The sequence below is a fragment of the Aethalodelphis obliquidens genome, unplaced genomic scaffold, assembly GCF_003676395.1.
Source record: "Aethalodelphis obliquidens isolate GAN/ISIS:26980383/991018 unplaced genomic scaffold, ASM367639v1 scaffold53, whole genome shotgun sequence".
NCBI lineage: Eukaryota > Metazoa > Chordata > Mammalia > Artiodactyla > Delphinidae > Aethalodelphis > Aethalodelphis obliquidens.
The window spans coordinates 6,001,911-6,024,421 of NW_020837997.1; the positions used below are offsets into that span (position 1 = coordinate 6,001,911).

The 22,511-nt window shown below is 56.4% G+C and overlaps 1 protein-coding gene and 1 long non-coding RNA gene across 4 annotated transcripts in view; one reads left to right on the forward strand and one right to left on the reverse strand.

The window, feature by feature from the left end:
- Window positions 1–4,390, reverse strand: part of ADGRL1 (adhesion G protein-coupled receptor L1) — a 44,995-nt gene extending 40,605 nt beyond the window's left edge. Inside the window, exon 1 of one of the 3 annotated variants that reach the window (XM_027084980.1) lies at window positions 3,645–4,390. The gene's annotated coding sequence lies outside the window, so the exon portion shown is untranslated. The remainder of the gene's footprint in view (window positions 1–3,644) is intronic. The other 2 variants (XM_027084978.1, XM_027084979.1) reach the window with 2 other exon arrangements.
- A 222-nt stretch (window positions 4,391–4,612) lies between these two features.
- LOC113608542 (uncharacterized) lies at window positions 4,613–22,259 on the forward strand. The gene is made up of 3 exons (XR_003428354.1): window positions 4,613–5,082; window positions 10,820–10,995; window positions 21,823–22,259. It is a non-coding gene; the product is annotated as an uncharacterized LOC113608542 (long non-coding RNA).
- The last annotated feature ends 252 nt before the right edge of the window (window positions 22,260–22,511 follow it).

Sequence of the window (22,511 nt, forward strand, 5' to 3'; positions counted from 1 at the left end):
CATCTGAAGCGGGTGAGGGAACAAAGTCTTTGCAGATGTCTGGCTGAGGGGTCCAAGTGAAGGAGCGGCCAGTGCAAAGGTCCTGGGGTAGGACTGCGTTGAGGAGCGGTGAGGAGAGAGCGGGTGAGGGGGAAGAGGTGACAGGGAAGGTCATGCAGGTTTGGACCACAGGACACCCCACGGGATTGGGATGTGCTGTGGTGCCAAGACGCAGGGGCTGCTGTTTTCCGAGTCAAGGGCTGCCTCTCCCCAGCTGGGACTCTGGCCCTTCTGGATGGGGAGACACAAGCCTTCTCCCCCACTGCTACAACAGGAGCCCCTTGACTGAAATTGCTTTTGTCACCGGACTGTGTGCTCCCTGAGGACAGGACTGGGGCACTGTCCCCATGGCGTCCCCAGCACAGCGCCTAGTGAAAAGACACTTGGCAAATACCCACAGATTTCATGAAAAGGTGCACCCAGCCTCGCTCCAAGGAGCCCTACATACATACACCTGGGAGCATGCCTGCAGGGGCCCACAAGATGCAGAGAGCTGCTCACACACGGAAACACACACACACGCACGCACACGCACACACACACTGCCAGCCCCTCTGCAAAACTCACAAACACGAGTACAGAGGAGACCCTTACGAACACAGGACCAGCCTGTCGGACACGTGGCCGGCTGCACACAGGCTCGTCCAGGTCACCATCCCAATCACACAGAACGGGTACACACAGGTGCGGACAGATGTGTTAACAGAGGACTGGATTCCAGGGGCAGTGGGAGCCACTTCCAGACCTCTGTTCAGCGGCCCCCTCCCGCCTGGGACCCCACTTTCTGTTTCATCAGGGTGGCCGAGGCGAGAGCTGGGAGGCGTGCCGGTGCGGTCAGGTCCAGCTCCGGACCCAGGGAACCCCCATCTCAGAGCATCCCCCCCACCTCCCTGGAGGGTCTGGAGGAGGGGAAATGTCTGGCGTCTGGAAATTGAATCCTCGAGAGGAGCCCACACAGAAACCAGAGCCTCCTGTGTGTCCTTGGCCACACGTCTGGCTGGAGAGGTAGGAGGGGGCAGAGACTGAAAACTTCAGCTCCCCGTGGCCAGAGGGTGGGGACATCGGGGATCCCTCTCCTCCTGTTCTCCATCACGGGCACCCATTCTGGGGCCAAGCAGCACAGCCTCCTGGGATCGGCACCCCCACCCCCAGATGCCCAGGCTGGGGCTGAAGCGCCACACTCTCTCCTGCCAGCCTGGGCACCCAGGGAGGACGCAGATGCCAGGCGCAGGCAGCAGGCAGCCCCGCACATGCAGGTGGACCCCAGGCCGGGACCAGATCGCTTGATGCGAACAGACTCCAGAGCGGCCAGGGCGCCCGCTGGCCCCTCCCCCACTGGCCGGCAGGGTCCTCCTTGGGCCCCCCCAGGAGAAGAGGCTCCCCAGGGCAGGCTGAGAATAGAAACCAGGCTTCCAGTCTCCTGCGTTCCACCTCCTCCCTGCAGGCCCCACAGCCCAGATGCGCTGGTCCCCAGCTACCTGCCCTCCCCCAACCCCGGGCATCGTCTCCACGTCCAAGGGCAGACATAGCACGGATGATCCTGCCTTAGGCCAGCTCCCCACGAGTGGATGTTGGGATGGGCACCCCCTGGAGTGAGGGAGGGCCTGGTAGGGCACTGGAGAGCAGGAGTAACACGCATGGGGTGAGCTAAGGCCCCGTGGGAGGCCAATGAGGAAGAAGAAGGTGGCAATGCCAGCAGAGGGGCCGGGCACTCACATGTGAGCACACACGTATGTGCTCGGTGCGTGGGGGCCACTGTTGCCAGCCAGGGATCGAATTGGTTCCCTTTTCTGCTTTCCAGATGATTTTTTCATCTCTGTAATTAATGGGCAAGTCAGTTCTGAACAGCATGGCAGGCAAATTGCTAGTTAGGAAGATCACGGATAACTTTCTCTACATGACAATGAAAGGTGTATTCCTTCTCTTAGTCTCCCTGTTTTCATCCTACTTTTAAGCAATACATTTGGCATTAGCGGGAGGGGAGTGGGGAGGAAGGAGAAGTCACCTGCCCCCAGAGCTGGGGCCTGACCCAGGCCGACCCGGAGTCCTGAGCCCCTGGCCATGGAGCAGATGGAGAGGATGAGAGACGGGGACCCTCCGTGGGGCACCCTGACACCCCGATGACCGATTCAGGGCATCAGGCCTAGGAGACCACGTGGAGGGCAGGGAGCCCCCCAGGCTGCTAGCCAGGGTGAAGGAGTTGGGACTGGGGTCAGGTTACAGGCTTATGCCGGTCCTTGGGTGCTGGAGAGGGGAGCAGAGATCAACGGCCTCTCCCCAAGGAGGATTGAGATCCACAGGCCCAGAGCAGATAGCCACTCTCAAGCGTAGTATCCCACACCTATCCTCACACTCCAACCCCGTCTCCTCGATGACTCCTGAAGCAGCTAAGAGAACAGGGCAAGCAGAGAGAGGGAGAGAAAGAGAAAGAGGCGGAGAGACAACCAGCCATCTTGGTAGCCATTTTGAGCCCCTCCCCCTGCTTCCCCCTGCACACCACATGTTTGGAGGTGGGCAGCGGAACCCAGGCCTTGGGTCCTGCAGAAGCCGGGAGGAAAGGGGGCCCTGTTCTCAAGGCTGGGACGGAGGGACACCCACGCAGCTGCCATGACTGTGGGGGGGAGAGGTGGGGGAGGGAGGAGTGGACTGCGGGGGAAGGTACAGTGAGGTGCTGGGTAGGGATGGGGCTGGGTGCTGACTGAGACTGGGAGACTAGGGACAGGGATGTGCGTGCGGGCTGTGTGCAAGCAGGGGGCTGGCTGTCTTCAGATGGGTGCCAGAGGTGCACTGGAGAAATGCCTGTGGGGCCACTTTTTGGCCAGGGCTGGAGCACACACAGCGCTGCCCACCCTCTTCTGCACGGACTCCGGTCACAGGACCCTCAGATGGAAAGATGACAGTTGAAACCCCCAGGCTTTACCCAGTGAACACCTGGGAGAGAGGGAGGTCTTGCTCTCAAAGCCCGAATCCGGGTGGATTAAACCCAACAGCTTCCCACGCTTAACCGGGTACCGCGGAGGGAAGATGCTCTCGGTGGCTACAGCCGGCCAGACACCCAGACAGACCCCTCCCCATCCCCCGCGCCTCTGCCTCCCAGAGAAAAACAACCCCCAGCCCGGCATCCTGCGGTGCCAGCCCCCAACGCGGCTCCTCTGGGGGCCGGGGCCCGCGCGCGGCGCGCACACGCACCCTCTCCGCTCACACCCAAACACCTACACAAACAGGGCGCCAAGCACCCGCGCGCACACGCACCGGGGACACGCAGGCACCGCCGCGCCGCTTCCCCACAAAGGCTGGCGCGCGCGCGGGCACACGCAGCCACGCGCGGGCACACTCGCGGTCCCCTCCCCCCACCGGGCACCCCGCGGCCGCGCATCCGCACCCCCGACACTCCATGGGGGCTGCCCCTCCCGGTCCCCTGGCCGGTGCGGGTGAGGTGCAGGCCGCCCTCGGTTCTCCTCGCGCTCCTGTGCGGTGACCCGCGGCTCCAGCATCCCCTCCCCCTTCCCGGCTAGCACAGGCCCCGGCTCCCACCCTCCCTACCTCGGCCCACACACCTGGCCCAGGTACGGCGTCCCCCTCGCCCTGGGCCCGCAGACACTCACCTGTCCAGCGCCGCTCCGGGGTCGGCTTTGCGCGTCTCTCCTGCGGCTCCGCGAACCCAGGCCCCCCGCCCGGCACATCTCCCGGAACCGGGGCGGGGGTTAAACGGGCGAGGGTTGGCGGGGCCCAGCACCACCGCCACCAAACAAAAATTAAAATTAAAAAAAAAAAAGCGGATTACACAGTTCCAAAGGCGGCCCCCTCGCGGCAGCGGAGACTCGGGGCTGGGGGCGACCGGGTCCGCGCCCCTCCCAAGGAGGGAGGCGGCGGAGCGGGGGCGGTGTCAAAGCTCCGGGGGCTGGGGCGAGGCGGAGCCCCCCGAAGAGGCGCTAGCAGCTGCCCGCATCTCCCCCGCAGCTCCGCGGCCCCGACGGAGGCTGCACGTGTGCGCCCAGGCGACTTCCCAGCCCCCTCCGACGGTGGCAGCCGAGGGGTTAACGGGGCAGCTGGGGCGCCCCTGCAGCCCCCCGCCGCCCGGCGGCGCCGCTCCGGGGCCCGCGGGGCCCCATCCGCCGGGGCCTTCTCGGCAGACGGCGGGGCGGGGGCGCCGCAGCGACTACAGCTCCCGCGCCGACGGCTCGGGCTCCCCGCAGTGGCCGCAGGGGGCTCGGATAGGGGGCGGGCGCCGCGGAGCTTGAGGGGGGGCGCGGCTGTAGGCAGGCGAGGCGGTGTCGCGCCCCCGGGGTGGCTGAAGGGGGGGCGCCCAGCCGGGCCCGTGGGCACCGCAGGACGCGCGGACAGAGCCGGCGCCGGGCACCAGCAATGACAAGCCGCCTGCTCACCCCTCTCTCCGGCGCACCAGCTCCAGGAGGGGGGCGCGGGCGCGCATAAAACGCGGCGCGGAGCCGCCGCCCAGGACCGGCCGCAGCAACCTGCCCGAGCGCACCGGGGGCCGGCCCGAAAACCCGGGATGGATTTTACTCCCCTTCACCCCCTCAAGCCCCTCTGGAAAAACGGGGAGAGGGAAGGAGACGAGCTGGATCCCGGCGTTGGAACGGGAAGTGGGGGAGGGGAGACAAGCTCAAGGAAGACCCGGAGCGGATTTTGCCCGTAGCGAAGTAACGGAAAGGCGCCGAGCCCGGTGAGGGGAGAAATGGGAGAGATCTGGAAGGGGTATGCAAAACCCGGGTTGGATTAGATAGAGATGGGAGGAACGAAGGGAGCTGCGACAGGGCCAAATGCACCCGGGGCACGCAAATTTCGGGCCGGATTCTTCCTCGGGAGACGGAGTAATGCGTCATGCCTAATGCAGTGGGAACAAGCAAGACCTGGCCTAGAGTTCCCAGACCTGGGCTCGCAGGGGGCTCCAGGAGGGGGCTGCTTAGCGGCTGAGGCGCGTGGGCCGTCTTCCTGGCAGCTACGTGCAAGAAGGAGGGGCAAAAGGAGGGATGGACTCGAACACGAAAGGATCCGGAGCGCTGGCTGCACCGAAGCGGGCAGGTAAAAGCGGTTTCACAATCCAGGGGTGATGCGGAGGGAATGCAATGAGGAGGCCGCTACCCTGGGAGACCAGACCTACAATGAAAGGCGAGGGAGGGCCGCAAAGCCAGGACTGGAATATGCGGGATGGGACAAGACCCCCAGCAAAAGATCCCTGGCAACTGGACAAGGGCTTGGAGCTGACCGGGCCGGAGGAGCGGGGAGGGGGGGTGGTGTTAGGGGGAGGTTAGTATCTATATAAACACCTCAAACGTCTCGCTTTGGGAGGGGGTCGGGGGAAGGGAGAAAAAAAATTGAATTTTAGGTTCTCGGCAAGAGCAAAAACTCGGTACGGATTTCCACAGCCTAGCAACTGCACTGCAGCCGGTGGACTTGAAGAAGTAGGGCAAGGAACCAGCGTGTTCCTAGGCATCTGGCCGAGTGAGGCGAGGGGCAGGTTTCAGGCTGAGGCTACCGAAGGGAGCCCTGCACCGCTCCCCCACCCCGGGGTGGGGAAGACAGTCCGACTTGGCTTAGATCCCCGGAGCCAGAGCTGTGACTGCCAAGACCCACAGTGGGGACTATAAAACCGGGTCCCGGGCCAAAAATAGGCACTTGGGCAGAATAGACAGCTCAGTGCAAGGTGGGGGCTGAGGAAAAACTGGAGGGGGGTGGCAAGGATCCTTGAGGGGGGCGGGTACGGGAAGGTCCTGAGAGGTAAGATCCGGTGAGGATCTCGGGAGAGCGAACCTGGAAGCCTGGCGTTTTATGAAAGATGGGTGCAACGCGAAGACTGATGGGTGGGGAGGAGCAAATCCCTGGCTTGGATGCTCGGGGAAGGGAGTCCATCCAAGGGAGGCCTAAATAGTAAACCGGCCAGTTCATACAAGGTCCGGGCTGAATCTTGGCAGACACAGAGCGGGCAACAGTGGGGGGAGTAGGGCAGACAAGTCCCGATCTGGATTATAGAGGAAGGGGACTGGCTGAGGATGGGGAGGGGGCAAACCCTTGCCTCTACCTCCAGGGAAGAGAATGCGTTATCACCCCAACTTGGCTCTGCAGAATGGGTGAGGAATTGGGAAAGAGTGTGGAAGTAGCAGCGGGGCAGGTGGCAGCGTGGCAAATACACAAAACTTGGGGCAGGCTAGGATGGGAACTGTGAATATCTAAGAAAGCCTGAAGGGAACATCTGCAAGTGAATGAACCTGTCCTCTAAGAATCCCTTCCCAGAAGCCTGTCCTGGTGGCTGTGGCTGGATTTAGGGAAAGGCAGAGACTCCAGACTTCCAGGCTGGCTGGGTAACCAGGGGCTACCTCTAAGGCGCCCACCACGCTCCGCCCCCTGCTGTGGGCAGCCATCGTTTCAGGGCAGGGATTCTTACAGCCTGGAACCTGGGCCAAATCCAGCCCCCAAACTTCAGGGGTGGACAGAGTAGGTGGGCTACCTTTGTTCCTCCTTCACACCCAGGGTTCCCTGGCTGCAGACTTTGGGCCTTAAATCTGGGTGACCCGGCCCATCAGCTGGATCTGAGGGACCAAATACGTATGAAGTTGAGGTTGGTGGCTGCGGAAAGGTTGCACCAACCATCTGTGGTTGGTGCAATACCAGGATGGGAGGATGGGGGAGGTTCCACGTCTCCACACATCAATTTCCCACTTGAAGGCATCTCGACAGCACCTGGTAGGACCCACGGAAGGCTTTGGGGTGCTGGGGAGAGGGGGCGGTGCCACAGGGGGCAACCAGGAACCCTCCCCCCACATCCACACAGTCAGCTTTCTATAAACCCAGCAGGACTGAAAGGGGGAAGAACGTGCATCTCAGGGAAAGCTGAGCATCTCCAGAGCCCTCTGGCTCCAAGCCTCCTCCCACCACTCCACCCTCCGGTCCTAAGCAGTCCACCCACCTCCCTCTGTGGAGCAACCCTGGGAACCTATGAGCGTGCCTGGGAGATGGCTCTAACTTGCATTCTTCAGTGGCTGCGAGAGGCAGTGTCTTTAACTTATATCAGGGTAAGGAGTGACATGCTTTAAGAAACCCCCGGCTCAGTTTGGAAAAATCCTGGCCAGGACGCCCTCCCAGCCCCTCCTATTTCTCCCAAAGCCCGTGGTCAGCGGAGCACCCCTGGTCGTGGCCGGGATCAGTTCACTAGCCTCCATTCCATCTCGGTTTTCTGGCCTCACGGGCGAGGGGCTCACGAAGCGAAGGATAAGTAGAGGCTGGGGGCGCGAAACAGCCCCAGCGCCTCTTCTCTCCCAAGACCCTGGGCTGCGCAGTCGCAGTGGAGGCCGCGCCAGCAGCCCGGCTCCGGAAACTAACGCGTCCGCGCGCGCGCGCGCAGTCTCGCCCGGGCTCTGAGTGCCCAGCACTGCGCGTGTCCGTCCCCGCGCCCAGGACGCCCTACTCCGTACTACCAGGGCGCTCCTCGCTTCGGGCATCCTACCTTGTGCCTCGGGATTCCCACGCCCAGCGTGACCCGCGCCTTGGATACCCAACGTCCTGTGCATCCTGAGCCTGGACGTCCCACTCTTCTCTGCACCCTGTGCCAGCAAACCCCCGCACCCAGGTTGCCCCACGCCTAGGACACGCCATGTAGCGATCCCCCGGCGTCTTGGAGACCCTACATTCTGCGCACCTAGCACCTGGGGCACCCTGTACTCAGACGTGGGTGGCTCTTTTCACCTGTGCCCTCTGCCCTCGCCCTGTGCCCTCCATGTGTGATGTGCCCACTGCTTCAGGCTCTTATGCTGACCGTCCTGGGCGCTGCGCTCCTCCACCCTCCCCTGTCCCCAGTGCTCTGTGTCCTCTGTCTCAGGCCTGGCGCCCTCAGTCATGGGTGTCCTACCTTGGGTTCCTTAGGTCCGGTGTGTGGCAGGGCTGGGGGGTGGGTGAGGGGCGCAGACCCAGAACACGTGCGAGGGGGGAGCGGGGCTTGGGGTTGGGGATGAAACACGTTCGTTCCTGGATTCAGGAACAACGCTCAGACCTCCACTGCCCAGCAGGCGTCCCCAGCCCGGCTTTTCCTAGAGCCCGCTCGGCACAGGATGTACAACCCTGAGGGTCTCCTCATCATTCGGTTCATGTATTCATTCCTTCCATTTATTCTTCAAACACAGAGGACCCCTGACAGCCTTCAGTGTGGCCGGGTGCTAGGTGCTGAGAATGCCCTAGTGGCCTGGCAGCAGGACTGGAGGCCCTCTCAGGGTGCATCCCCCTCCCGTGGGTAAGGCAGCTGCAGAAAGCACGATGGAAGCAGCTCTGGAAAGTGAGCAGGGGGCTAGGGTAGTGGATGGTGAATCTGTCCAAGCCTTGAGGGGTGGATGGGTGGGGTTCTGTGTGCCCCTGGCTCTCCTGGAAGCTCCCTGTACCCCCATCTTGCGCAGTGACTGAGCCCCGTTCTGTCCTATGCCTTCACTCAAATGAAAAGCCAGGTAAAGTGGTCTCAGAATTGAGCTGGGGGGATATTGCGTGGGCGGGGATTAATTCCAACTGCTGTGTTTGGGTGTGGGGGGAGGTATGCATTCAGTCAACAAGCATGTATTGGGCTTCCCTGGTGGCACAGTGGTTGAGAGTCCGCCTGGCGATGCAGGGGACACAGGTTCGTGCCCCAGTCCGGGAGGATCCCACACGCTGCGGAGCGGCTGGGCCCGTGAGCCACAGCCGCTGAGCCTGCACCTCCGGAGCCTGTGCTCCGCAACGGGAGGGGCCACAACAGTGAGAGGCCCGCGTACCACAAAAAAACCCCACAAAAAAACAAAAAAAACAAGCATGTATTGAGCACCTCCTAGGTGCTGGGGCCACAGCAGTGAACAAGGGAGACAAGCTTCTCTGTTCTTGGGGCTGACATTCCAATCAGGAAGACAGATGAGAAATCAGACAAAAGATACAGGGTGTCAGATGATGATAAGTGCTATGGAAGAAAATTAAGGAAGGAAGACAGAAATTTTGGATAGAGGAGGTCAGGGAAGACCTCACTGAGAAGGTGGTATTTGGGTAAAGACCTGAAGAGATGGGAGGAGTCATGGGGAGATCTGGGGGAAGGGGGTTCCAGGCAGAGGGAACAGCCCATGTAAAGGTCCTGAGGCAGAAACATGCTGAGTGTTCAAGGATCCATGAGAGAGCCTGTGTGGCTGGAGGGAGGGAGTAAGGGCAAAAGGAGGAGGAGGTGAGGGTAGGGAGGTAATGGGCCAGATCGTGCCGGCCTAGTGTGCTTTGGGGAGAACTGATTTTTGCTTGGAGTCAGCTGGGAGCAATGGAAGATTCTGAGCAGAGGAGGGATGTGCCCTGACTTAGATGTTCACAGGTGCCCTCTGGCCCTGGTGGGGGAACAGAGTGTGGGGGTCAAGGACAGAAGCTGGGGGACCAGGGAGGAAGCGACTGCACTGGTCCAGGTGATCAATACTGGGGTAGGAGCAGGGAGGTGACAGGAGGTGAGCACCGGGTGGATTCTGGGTGTACTTTGAAGGTGGAGCAGATATACGGGAAGTGGGATGCAAGGGAAAGAGGCAGGTCAAAGCCTGTGGCCTGAGCACCTGGAAGGACGGAGACCCTCGAAGGAGGGGTGGTTTTGGAGGGTAGATCCAGGAGTTACATTTGGTTTAATAGATATTCAAGTGGAGGTGTCTGAGGAGGTGACTGAGGAGAGACCCAGGCTGGCTGAGAAGTGGACCGAGTCTCATTTAGTTTTTATTTTTTGGCTTTTTAAAACAGCTTTACTGAGGTATAATTCACATATCATACAATCTACTAGTCTTTTTTTTTTTTTAATGGTTATCTTTATTGTTTTTTATTTTTTGCTGCACCGCATGCAGGATCTTAGTTCCCTGACCAGGGAAACCCGTGCCCCCTGCAGTGGAAGCATGGAGTCTTAACCACTGGACCTCCAGGGAAGTCCCTCATTTACTATTAATGATCTCCCCGTGAGGTAGTTACTTTCTCCCCATGTTACAGAAGGGAAAACTGAGGCTTGCCCAAGTAGTTAAAAAAATTGAAGTCAGCTTCTGAGTAGGACTGCCTGACCCAGGACCCCGCTTGGAGCCGCTGCCCTGCTACTCAAGTGTTGGTGGTCGCCTGGCTCCCAGCCTCCCTCTGGCTCATCCATTCATCCTCAAACACCAATAGATGGAGGAAGCGAATACTAAGCTCCAGACAGGGCAAGCACTGGGATGAGGCGAATGAGGCACTTCCTGGGCCACAAAACTTAAGAGGATGTCAAAAAAACTCAGCGATCAAGAAAAATAGTATTGCAATGCAATAGTTAAGAAACCCAAAATTCATGTAAAAAATCCATACTGACCAAAAGAATCAACTTTTAAAATAAAGGCAGGGCCTTCCCTGGTGGCGCAGTGGTTGAGAGTCCGCCTGCCGATGCAGGGGACGCGGGTTCGTGCCCCGGTCCGGGAAGATCCCACATGCCGCGGAGCGGCTGGGCTTGTGAGCTGTGGCCGCTGAGCCTGCGCGTCCGGAGCCTGTGCTCCGCAGCGGGAGAGGCCACAACAGCAGGAGAGGCCACAGCAGTGAGAGGCCCACGTATCGCAAAAAAAGAATAAATAAAGGCAGGATCAATATGAGTGCCGTATGGAGCCACATTGGAGCCTGAGGGGAAAGGGAACGTCGGGAAAACTGGTGCTATCTTCTTATTGAAGATTTTGACATTTTGTTCCTCATGAATTTTTGCATGAATTTTTATTTTTTTTTAAGTATTGCATTAAAATATGCTTTCTCTTTTTTTGCCTCACCCTGGTCCTGACACTGGTTCCAGGCCCTGTTTTGGAAGCTGAGGGTATGATGGTGAATAAGAGACACAAAGTCGCTGTCCTCCTGGAGCTTGCACTTTATTGGGGAGGCTGGTGATTCACTAGTAACAAGAAGAAAATTTCAGAACGTGAACAATCCTATGAAGGAAAAAGCAGTGAAGAATCGTGAGATGGGATGTGGGTGAGTATGATTTAGGCTAAGGTGGCTGGGAGGGTTGTGCATGTGGAGACATTTGAGCTGAGACCTGAAAGCGGAAAGCTCATCATGTGCAATCTGGGGGAAGGGTGTTCCAAGAAGAGGAAACAGTAAGTGCAAAGGTCCTGTGGTTGGAACAGACGGGACAATTTGAAGAGCAAGAGGGCCAGCTTGGTGGGACCACCAGACACAGCCTGAGAGGCTGTAGGGAGGGTCTGGATTAGATTCTCAGTGACAGAAGGAGCTAAGGGAAGACTATGATCAGGGGGATGGCATGGTCTTATTTGAACATGTAACAGATCATAGGATCAATAAATACAACATAGAATTACCATATGACCCGGCAGTTCCACTCTTAAGTAAGTACCTAAAAGAATTGAAGACAGGTACCCAAATAGATACTTGTACACCAGCGTTCACAGCAGCACTATTCACAGAAGTTTGAAGATGGAAACAACCCAAATGTTCATCAGTGGTTGATCAGATAAATAAATGTTGTATAATCATTATTCACCCGTAAAAAGGAATGAAGTTCTGATACATGCTACAATGGGGATGAACCTTGAAAACATTATGCTGAGTGAAAAAAAATCAGACCTAAAAGGTCATGTATTGTATGATTCCATTGAAATGAAATGTCCAGAACCAGCAAATCCATAGAGACAGAAAGCAGATTGGCGATCGCAAGGGGCTGGGGGAGGGGGGAGGGCAAGTTATTGCCACTGGATACAGAGTTGCCTTTTGGGATGATGAAAATGCCTTGGAACTAGATAGAGGTGATGGTTGTACAACGTTATAACATTGTGAATGTACTAAATGCTACTGAATAGTTCGCTTTAAGATGGTTAGTGGTTAATTTTGTGTTTTGCGAATTTTACCTCAATTAAAACAAAATTATAGAGAGGATTTGAGAGGGAGCCGGGAGACTGGGGAGATGGATTTCACAGACAATGCAGGTGAGGGCGATGGAGGCCTGGAACAGGATGCTGGGGAGAAGTGGTCAGATTTGAGGCATAGGGTCAGAGCCAACAGGACGCCCTCCCTCCATGCGCCCCCCTCCCCCATCAGGACTACTCAAATGTCACCTCTTTTTTTTTTTTTAAGAGGTTGGGGGTAGGAGTTTATGAATTAATTTATTTATTTTTGCTGTGTTGGGTCTTCGTTTCTGTGCGAGGGCTTTCTCTAGTTGTGGCAAGCGGGGGCCACGCTTCATCGCGGTGCGCGGGCCTCTCACTATCGCGGCCTCTCTTGTTGCGGAGCATAGGCTCCAGACGCGCAGGCTCAGTAGTTGTGGCTCATGGGCCCAGTTGCCCCGAGGCATGTGGGATCCTCCTAGACCAGGGTTCGAACCCGTGTCCCCTGCATTGGCAGGCAGATTCTCAACCACTGCGCTACCAGGGAAGCCCGGAAAGCCCTCAAATGTCACCTCTCGATCACGCTATTGAGAACTGCAAACACTCCACCATCCTCACTCCCGGAAGGCAAGAGTCCAGGAAGCCTCCCCCGTCCTGTCTGACCTACAGCAGGCAGGCAGCAATGGTGGTCCATTCCCACCAACTGGGAGGGGAGGCCAGTTGGGCTGCGCTTCCCTCCCCGGCCGCTAGGGGCCGCTGCCCCGCTGCTCTGTGGCCGCCAGGTGAGGAGGCCCCGCCTCTTCTCCACCAGGTGCGCTGGAGGCAAGTCCCAGGGGCCAGGGGAGGAGGGTGAAGGGCGCAGGGCCGGGGGAGGAGTCCGGGGTGAGGGGACGAAGTGCGGGTGAAAGGAGAGAGCTGAGCGTGTCCGACTTGGGGGCTGCTGAAAGTGGGGGAGAAAATAAAGCCATGGGGAGGTTGGAGGAGTCAGGTAAGGAGCAGAAGGCGATGGCTGGCTGAGTGCTTGGGAGAGAGGAGGGGTGAGGAGGGAAAGCTGAGGCGTCTGGCCGAGGGCGGGGGTGGGGGGTGGAGGTGGGGGACTACCGAGGGCGTAGAGCACAGTTGGTGGAGGGAAGACAGGTGAGGAGTCAGGGAGAGTCCTGGAGGTGAAGGACGTGACTGGGGGACATTTTGACAGTGCATGGGCGGCTGGGATAGTTGGGGGGTGGGCCTGGCCTGTGAGAAATTAAGGATCCCAGGGAAGGGGCCCTGCATTTTGCCAGCCATTGCTGGTATAGACTGTGGGGGGGGACGGGCGAGGAGGGTACTTTCTCAGGCCTTGACCCCTAGGGCCAGCAATGGGGAATGAGGTTCTGAGGAGTGATGTGTGCATGTCAAGCTCTGCCTAGGAACCCAGCTTCCTCCTGCAACCAGGCAGGAGGGCTCTCCCTCTCTCTTCTTCATGCCCCATGCCCCATGGCCAGTATTCACTGTGCATTGAGTTGGGTGGTGGGCAAACGAAGGAGACAGATGCAGTCCTGCTTGACTGGGAACTGGTAAGGAATCCACGATGTGAGGGATGGAAGACAGTTAGGGGCTGTGGGAGAGTTCAAGCTGGAAGCGCTACCCAGCCAGGGGGCTCAGAGAAGGTTGCCCTGGGGAAGTGACCTGTAAGCAGACAGCAGGAGTCCACCAGCTGAAGATAGAAGACCCTGGTGGTCTGGGCAGAGAGGAGGTTCTGAGGATGTTGCCAAGAAAAATGCCAGCAGGGTCCAGGCTGCAGTAGGGCAGGAGGAAGGTGGTTCCCGAACTTGCATGAGCCCAGGACAGGGGCCTCAATGCCAGATGCTGTCAAGGGAAGAAAACCAGAAATGGGGCAGGTGTGAGGCAGCGAGGAGGGAAGGTGACAGCTGTGGGGAGCTGGACATGCACCCCCTCTTAAGCCGGCAGCCGCTTGCTACTACTCAGCTTCAGCTGAGAGCTACTACATGGGAAGTCAGGCTCGGAATTGACAGAATAGATTCTTCAAGAGAGAAGTCAGGGGTTTTGTGCAAAATTCCCTGAGCTTGAACTCTCACAGACTGATCTACTAATTGCTGTCAATTGCTCTGACCCAGCAATTCCATTCTTGGGTTTATTCTCAATGGGAATGGGAGCTTCTGCCACCAAAAGTCACATACATGAATGTTCATAGCAGATTCATTCACCATCGCCAGATGCTGGACACCGGCCATGTGACCATCGACGGGCAAATGGAAAATTAATGGGTGTATACTCATTCAATGGAATATGGTGCAGCAATGAAAAAGAACAAAGTATGGGGACTTCCGTGGTGGTCCAGTGGTAAAGAATCCACCTTACAATGCAGGAGATGCAGGTTCCATCCCTGGTGAGGGAACTAAGATCCCACATGCCACGGGGCAGCTAAGCCCGTGTGCCACAACTACTGAGCTTGGGCGCCTCAACTAGAGCCCGCGTGCCGCCAACTACAGAGCCCACGCACTCTGGAACCCATGCGCCACAACTACAGAGCCCACACGCCCTGGAGCCTGCTCACCACAACTACAGAAGAGAAAACCCACATGCCACAACTAGAGAGAAGCCCGCGCACCACAATGAAGAGCCCACACGCCACAACGAAAGATCCCGCATGCCTCAACGAAGATCCCGCATGCTGCAACTAAGACCCGACGCAGCCAAAAAGAACAAGGTACGAACTCATACACAGCCCTGGGCATGAGGCATATGACACAAATAGGGTTCACTGCATGATCCCATTCCCGTGACCCTCAAGGATGGGCAGAAGTAATCCATGGAGTCGGGGGAGCCCAGTGTCTCCTAACTTTGGACCACTGACATTTGGGGCCGGACGATTCTTTGTTGTAGGGGGTCTCTCCTGTGCATTGGAGGATGTTGAGACGCATCCCTGGCCTCTCCCCACTAGATGCCAGTAGCATGTGCCTAGTTGAGATAAATGTCCCTTGTGGGACGGCGGACACAACCACCTTCAGGTGAGGATCACTGGGAAAGTGATATTTTGAGGCAAGGCACTCACCCAGAAGTGGCCTTGGGGAGCTCTCGAGGGACTGGCAAATTCTATATCTTAAGCTATGGTGGTGATCAGGGTGGAACATATTTTAAAAATTCACAGAACTGTATTTTAGAAGTATGTGCTTCACAATAAAGGAGTGAACCCTACAACACGAATGACCCTCAAAAACATGATGCTGAGTGAGAAAAGCCAGACACAAAAGGCCACAGATTACACGACTCCGTTTATATCAAATGTCCAGAAGAGGCAAAGCCACAGAGACAGAAAACAGATTAGTGGTTGCGGGGGGTGGGGGTGAAGGGAGGGGGTAATGGAAAGTGGCTGCTAATGGGTCCGGGGTTCCCTTTGGGGTGATAGGAATGTTCTGGAATTAGATACTGGTGATAGTTGCACAACACTTGAATATACAAAAATGCACCGAAGTGTACACTTTAAATGGTTCATCTTAGGTGAATTTTAACCTCAAAAAGAAATTATGTTTTTAAAAAAAGCGTTAACCCAAACAGGCTGAACAGAACGGGTCCCTGGGCCAGCTTGGCCCTTTTGCAATGGAGGGAGGGGATGGTAGGAAAGTGAGGTAACAGTTTCTGTCCAGAGAAAGTGCAGAGCCAGGAGCTTTGGGCCTTCTTGGCAAGGGGAGGGCTGCAGCCAAAAGTATGTCTCGGCTCAGGGGAGCAGTCTCTCTTAACCCAACCTGTCAGCCCTGGAAAGAAATTGCAGGCAGGTCAGAGGCCAGCCTGTGAACTGTGGAAGGGAATGCAGAGTTCTGACACGTGGAAGAGAAATGACAACCGCTCAGCTCAGCCTGACGCTGCAGAGGACTGATATGCCCTCACCACAGTACTTGCGGGGTAGGGGGGTGTTCTCTGTGAGCTGGGGGGCAGACGGGGGCTCACCCCAGCTCTTCGGCAGCTCACAGAGGAGCAGAAACAGAGGGCCATTGGGTGACATTTGGACCTATGCGCCCCGTAGGTGGGGCTGGGGGTGGGGGAGGGAACCACCCACTGTGAGCCAGAGGCCAGGGGCCAGGGGCTGGGCTTCCAGGCTCTGAGTCTCCACTGGCTTCAAAAAACTGAATGAATGAACAGAGAAAGCAAGAAAGCTAAGGGCTCCAGAAGCTGTTGGGACCTGGCTGGTGGGCCAAAGGGCGGCCCCCACAAGATATGTCCACCTAGAACCTGGGACCGTGAGCTTATCTGAACACAGTGCCTTTGCAGATATACTTAAGGCTCTTTTTTTTTTTTGCGGTACTCGGGCCTCTCACCGCTGAGGCCTCTCCCGTCGCGGAGCACAGGCTCCGGACACGCAGGCTCAGCGGCCATGGCTCACGGGCCCAGCCGCTCTGCGGCACGTGGGATCTTCCCAGACCGGGGCACGAACACCGTATCCCCTGCACCGGCAGGCGGACTCCCAACCACTGCGCCACCAGGGAAGCCCTAACTAAGGCTCTTTTGATGAGACGATCCTGGTTAGGGGAAGTCCCCAGTCCAATGACAAGTATCCTTAGAAGAGAAGGGGCAAAGAGAGAGGAGAAGGCCATGTGAAGACAGAGGCAGAGATTGGAGTGATAGAGCCACAAGTCAAGAAGCACCAGAAGCTGGAAGAAGCAAGGAAGGATCTTCCCTTAGAACCTGTGGAGGGAGCACCACCTGGCTGACATCTTGATTTCAACTTTGGTCTTCAGAACAGTGAGAGAATAAATTCCTTATTTTAAGCCACCCCGTTTATGGTCTTTTGTTACAGCAGCCCTAAGGAACTAATACAGGCCCTGATATTCAATTCTCTGAACATTTACAAAGCCCCTGGAAGGCGTGGTACAGTGGGGAAGGCAAACATTTGAATAGATCACTCCTATATATATATATATTTTTTTTTTTGGCCATGTGGTGAGGCTTGCGGGATCTTAGTTCCCCGACCAGGGATTGAACCCAGGCCATGGCAGTGAAAGCGCTGAGTCTTAACCACTGGACCACCAGGGAATTCCTGGGATCACTGTTAATGGAGGAGCGCATGGAGGGATGGACATCCCATGGGGTGGAGGACTGCCTGGGAACTCTGCAGCAGAGGTGACAACAGAGAGCTGGTGACAACACACGCCTATAGAGGACAGCAGGTAATATAAACATGCTGAGCGGCCAGGTCAAGAAGACAACTGCATCAGCAGTAGCACAGGTGACCTTCAGTTCAGTGATGGGGGGCAATAAGGAGTGGTGAGGACTGTGGCAAAGAACAATAATAATTGCTAACATTTATCAGCACTTGCTAAGCCCTCTCCTTACACAGTACTAACTCATTTACCCTTGCATCAACTCTAGAGGCAGGTATTATCCCCATTTACCAGGTGGGTTAACTGAGGCATAGAGGCTGTATCACAGTCAGGGCCCTAGGCAGGAAACAAAGGGCGCATTCAAATTGGGTAATTTGATCAGAGTTCAACGAAGGGACGAATTTATAAAGCATGGACAGATGTAGGGAACCACAAGGAATAATGCCACACCTTGGGCTAGTAGAGGGGGGAGGGTTAGCACACTTAGGTCCGAGAGGCAAGGGGAGGGAGCAGTTGCCATAAGCCGGAAACACCACAGGCTGCGTGGATGGGGAAAACCCGTGACCTCGAGCGACAGGGACACAGGTGGTCCACAGAGGCCACAGGGTGAGGGACCAAACTGAGGGACAGATATGTCTCTCACTTCCCCCCCCCACCACCACCACAGGGGTCCTCATGGGCTGAATCCAACCTGAGCCAGAGGACCCAGAAGGCTGTTGGGGTCCACACAGCCCAGCCTCCCAGGAAACCAAGCTAGGTGGAGAAGCCAGGAGAACTGCTTCAGGTGGGCAGGCAGAAGATTCCAGAACAGGAAGGTTGAGTGGTTCCGTCTGGGTCCAGAGTCCCCTTAGCTACTCACCGCATGAGAGCTGGCAAAGCTGTGCTGTCTCCTCGGTGTGGGGCTGCCCTTACTGAGCGCTGCCCCTTGCACTGGGCGTGTGCCCTCGGCTTCACAGAGGCTGCGTCTTTTGATGGAAAGCCAGGAACACAGATTTTTATGCAACAATCGCCTGATATTTAAAAGGTGGCGACTCATTACAATTTTTAAGAACCTTGCATGGGCCAAGCAAATCACATCCGTGGGCTGGATTGGGCTCTGGGTGTCAAACTCCCAGTTTCAAAAGGTGGACACAGACAGGGCAAGGTATCCAGGTGCGGAAATGTTCAGAGGTAGCCACGCAAAGCATCATGGGTGAGATAGGGACCACGGATCATCCAGTGGAATTGACTAGAAAGTGCCTGGGTCCCAGGCGGCTGCGGGGTGTTAGGATAAAACTGAACAGGTGTTTTGGGTCTAGATTGGGAGGGGCCCTTAGAGCCACGCTAACAGGTTTCAACTTTGAAGGAGAGAAGCCACTGATGGCTTTTAAAGGGCCAAATGACTCAGTCATGCTCGCATCACCCCCCCCCACCCCAACGCTGGCTGTGCGTCAGGCTTTCTTTGGGGGTGGAAGTACCGTGGATCCATAAATGAGTGAAAGAAGTGAAAGAGCGCCCTCCTTTGAGTGTGCTCACAGCTTGGCGGGGAGGGCAGACGCATAAATGATAACGTCAGAACATGATGCGCGGGGTAATGGTGGGTTAGCCCATGTCTGCGTATATCTGACCAACTGCTGTGCGTTCCGCCATGGGGGTGAAGGGACAGGACATGGTACTGCTTTCGAGGAAAGAGGCAATGGATGAGGGAGGAAATAAAAGGAGAGGAAAATCCCTTGGGGGATTGGGGGAAGGGGCTCAGATCAAGGGGCCACCGAACCATCTGGCACCACAGGAAGTGGGCAGAAGGACAGGGCATCCTGGCTGGGTCCCAAGCCCCCCCTTGGCCCCTGGGGCCCAGCAGCCTGGCCCGCCTACTCCCAGAGTCGCCCGCATCGCACCAAGAACATACCCAGGGCTGACATGGATTCCTGACTCGGAGCCTGAGCAGGGGGAGAGAGGGGACGAAAAGCACCCATCTGTTCTCCCTCTGATGCAACGCGATTCTTCACCCAGTGCTTAAACCCGGCGCTTCTCCTCCCATTTCCTCTAGGCAGCCAGCCGCGGTGATGCGATATAAATCGCTGCAAATGGGTTTTCCCAGCCGGTCGCCGTGTTGTTTTAATAATGGTTCATTTTCTGCCCGGGGGAGGAAAATAGTCCGTCGAGAAATTGGGGTCTGGGTGATAATTTTGTGTGTGTGTGTATGTGCGCCTGGTGTCCCCCTCACGCCAGAGAAGATTCCAGAACATCCACTGAGATACCAAGTCACCTCTTGGGTTGGGTGATACCCAGAGCATCCCCCTGACCTGAACAAAGGAATTCCTCCAGCAACCTGGGCCCATTTACTGAGCACTTGCTGTGTGTGTGCCATCCCTGAGCTAGGTGTAAGGGACATGGTGGTCTCCCAGGCCTGGCCTCCCCAGGCCCACATTCTAGAATGGGGGGAGAGATTGACATTTAAAAATAATTGTGCAAAACTATGGGACTTCCCTGGTGATGCAGTGGTTAAGAATCTGCCTGCCAATGCAGGGGACATGGGTTCTGAGCCCTGGTCCAGGAAGATCCCACATGCCGTGGAGCAACTAAGCCCGTGCGCCACAACTACTTAGACCGTGCACCGCAACTACTGAGCCCAAGTGCTGCAACTACTGAAGCCTGCGTGCCTAGAGCCTGTGCTCTGCAACAAGAGAAGCTACCGCAATGAGAAGCCACTGCAAGGAGAAGCCCGTGCACTGCAATGAAGACCTAATGCAACCAAAAATAAATAAATAAATAATAAAAAAGCAATAATTGTGCAAAACTATGTAATTACAATCATGGAAACTGTTCAGGAGAGAGTGAGTGTTGTGATGGAATCGATAACGGGATTTTTGGCATAACTAAGGCCCCCACCCACTGAGGAAGAGACCCTTAAGCTGAAACTTGGAGGACAGATGAACAGTTGTAGGCGTAAAGGCCATCCAGGTCGGGGGAACTTCCTGGGTAAACATCTTTTTTTTTTTTTTTTTTTTGGCCCTGCCACGCGGCATGTGGGATCTTAGTTCCCTGACCAGGGATCAAAACTGTGCCCCCTGCAGTGCTGCAGTGGAAGCGCAGAGTCTTAACCACTGGGCCACCAGGAATGTCTCTTGGGCAAACATCTTTTTTTTTTTTTTTTGGCTGCGTTGGGTCTTCATTACTGCGCGCAGGCTTTCTCTAGTTGCGGCACCCAGGCTTCTCATTGTGGTGGCTTCTCTTGTTGTGGAGCATGGGCTCTAGGCGCGTGGGCTTCAGTAGTTGCAGCGTGCAGGCTCAGTAGTTGTGGCTTGCGGGCTCTAGAGCACAGTAGTTGTGGTGCACGGGCTTAGTTGCTCTGAGGCATGTGGGATCTTCCCGGACCAGGGATTGAACCCGTGTCTCCTGCATTGGCAGGCGGATTCTTAACCACTGTGCCACCAGGGAAGTCCTCCCCTGGGCAAATGTCTTGAGGCTTGAAAGAACATGGTGCAGGCTCAGACCTAGGAGAAAAGTCATGGGGTCCAGTGAGGTGAGGGCTAGGTAGGTGCCGAGGAATGGCGTGTATCAGTGGCCAGAGACTTGGGAGCTTTCACCCTGTTTCTGGACAGAGAGGTTTTCTCCTGTACTGAGATGTAGCCATGACTGTCCTGTGCATAGTCAACCTTTAGTCTCAAGGCCAGTGACGGTCCTTGTTTTGCTCATTTAGAAACAGCAGCTGTGGGAGGCCCTCCCCATCCCCAACCCTGTTCCTTTCCTTCCTGTAGTGGGCTGAATGGTGACCCCCCCCAAAAGATATGTCCACATTCCCACTGCAGAACCTGCAGATGTGAACTTATTTGGAAAGAGGGTCATTGCAGTTATCATTAAATTAAGAATCTTAAAATGAGATCATCCTGGGTTAGGATGAGCTCTAATCCTTAGAAGAGAAGAGAAAGGGAGACACAACCATAGGGGAAGAGGCCATGTGAAGTTGGAGGCAGAGGTTGGAGTGATCCAGTCACACACCGAGGGACACCCGGAGCCATCAGAAGCTGGTCGGGGCAAAGAATAGATTTTCCCCTAGGGACTCCAGAGGGTTGCCTTGATTTGGGCCTGATGACACTGATTTTGGGTTTCTGGCCTCCAGAACTGTGAGGGAATACATTTCTGCGGGGTTTCTGGTTTTGTTTTGCTTTGGTTTTGTTTTCTGTTGTATTTAAGCCGCCCAGATCTGGCTATCTGTTACAGCAGCCACAGGAAACGAATACATTCTCGGCCCCCAGCAGAGCATTCCACGAGCTGTCTCTCCTCCCCGGCTCTAGATCCTCTTCTCTGATCCCCTCTCCATCCCACTCCAGTTGGGCTTTTGTCCCTGCCCAGCCAGGGAAAGGGCTCCATCCTGCCAACTTCAAGGACCTTTGCTCAGCCTCCAGGACGGTATGCTTCTCGAGCTCCCCTTCCACCTCCCCGACTGCCCCTGACCAGTCTCTTCTGCTGATTCCTCCTCATCCCCTGTCCTTAATATTGCACAGAGAGCCATGAGCTTGCCCTCTTCTTTCCTGTGTCTACAATCAGCTCCCTGGTGATCTTGAACAGGTTTGAGGACTTAAATGCCACTTATATCTGACAATGTTATCTTCCAATGACAGCTCCAGCTTGGGCCTCTCCACCGCCTTCAGCTGCCCCCCTGGGTGTCTCCCCTTGGAAACCCGGTGGGTATGCCCAAGTATCACGTCTGAAACAGAACTCTTGACCCCTCCACTCACCCCAGACCTGCACCTCTCCTGTCTTCCCCAGCTCAGTTAATGGCAGCACCACTGTTCTCCATTGGTCTAATGGGTGGAATAATGCCCCGCCCCCATTTCACGTTCACCTGGAACCTCAGAATGTGACCTTGTTCTTTGCAGATGTCATCAACCAAGGATCTTGAGATGATAGATATTGGATCTAGGCTGGGCTCTAAATCCAACGATAGGTGTCCTTCTAAGAGGAGGAGAGGACACACGGAGAAGAAGATGGAGGCAGAGATGGGAGCGATGCAGCTACAAGCCGACGAAAGCCAAGGATGGCTCACAGCCACCAGAAGCCAGGAGAGAGGCAAGGAAGGATTCTCCCCTGCAGCCTTCAGAGGGAGCACGGCCCTGCCCACACCTTGATGTTGGACTTCCGGCCTCCAGAACTGTGAGACAATATACTTCTGTTGTCTTAAGCCACCACGTGTGTGGTAATTTATTACAGGAGCCCTAGGAAATGAACGCAGTTGTGTTCTCCAGAATGAGCTCTGAGACACCTCGATTCCAATGCAAGTGATTTACCTGGAAGGCAACCGCAGGAAGCACCGGCAGGGGAGAGGGGAGGGGAGACAGAGGAGGGAGGGCACCCAGCAAAGAGTGTATCCATTTGCAGATTATACTGGGACACTTAGGGCTTAATTCCCCCCCGCACCCCGAGACCTGTGGGGCACACACCTCAGAGTCATCTCATGTGAAGGATGAGGGAGCTGGGTTATGTCCATTGAATGGATCTTCCAGAATGTCTGGTTACCCCCAGGCAGGTCTGAGCTGCCTCTGCAGCCAGAGAGAGCTGTCAGGCAAAG